This window comes from Juglans regia, unplaced genomic scaffold, assembly GCF_001411555.2.
Source record: "Juglans regia cultivar Chandler unplaced genomic scaffold, Walnut 2.0 Scaffold_651, whole genome shotgun sequence".
Classification (NCBI taxonomy): Eukaryota; Viridiplantae; Streptophyta; class Magnoliopsida; order Fagales; family Juglandaceae; genus Juglans; species Juglans regia.
In genome coordinates this window covers 13,773-15,024 of record NW_023361369.1, presented here as the reverse complement: position 1 = coordinate 15,024, position 1,252 = coordinate 13,773, and positions in this window count along the sequence as shown.

Here is a 1,252-nt window from a genome sequence, read left to right as displayed (position 1 = left end):
TTGGAAAAGCTTGCAGGCAGCTTTAGGCACTAAGTTGAAGTTTAGTACTGCTTATCACCCTCAAACAGACGGTCAATCAGAGCGCACTATTCAGACTCTTGAGGATATGTTGAGGTCTTATGTCATGGAATTTCAAGGAAGTTGGGAGAATCATTTGCCGTTAATTGAGTTTGCCTATAACAATAACTTTCATTCCTCCATCCAGATGGCTCCGTATGAAACTTTGTTTGGAAGGGAGTGCAGATCACCCTTGTGTTTGGATGAAGTTGGTGAGAGTAAAGTAATTGGGCTTGAGATAATTCAAGAAATGAAGGATCAAGTTCAGTTTATAAGGAAGAAAACGACGGAAGTGCAAAGTCGCTAGAACAGTTATGCAGATACAAGAAGAAGAGACTTATCCTTTGAAGTAGGTGATTGGGTTTATCTCAAAGTCTCTCCTATGAAAGGCGTTAAGCGCTTTGGTAAGAAGGGAAAACTTAGTCCGAGGTATGTCGGCCCTTTTCAGATCATATAGAAGGTTGGACTTGTTGCTTATAGAGTTGCCTTGCCGGACTATTTTGGGGATGTTCATGATGTGTTCCATGTGTCATCGTTGAAGAAGAGTTTTGGACAGCAAGAGCCACGTTTTGTTGACCTTGGATGCATTCAACTTCAACCTAACCTTACTTATGAAGTTGCTCCGACGCAGATTGTGGATTGGAAAGAGCAAAGGTTAAGGTCCAAGACTATACCTATGGTGAAAGCGTCATGGGGCGATCCGTTGGCACAAGACTTCTCTTGGGAGGGAGAAGCCGACATGAGGGAACAATATCCGTATTTGTTTGATTGACTATGGCGGTATGTTCCTTATGTCTTCTCAGTTGAATCTTATTCCTGTCTTGGTTTAATGTTTGACCTTGCCAATTTCGAGGACTCAATTTTATTTTAAGGGAGGGAGGATGTAACACCCCGTATTTGAGTGTATTTTTACTGAATGATTATTTTTATTTATTCAAAAATTTATTCTCTTGTTTTAAAATTGTTGAATTTTTAGTTGGGTTATTTTTATGATTTTTAGTTTGCGAAAATTATTTTTGAAGTGTTTTATCTAAATTAATTATTGTTATACATTTAAATTTCTTCTCAAATTAAATTAACTTATTGTTGGGTTTAATTATTTATTTTCATTTTAATCATTACGTTTGAATTATTTTATTTTACTTGCTGTTTTAAAATCGTTTCCGTTGGATCATTTTTGTGACCCAAGATGTGA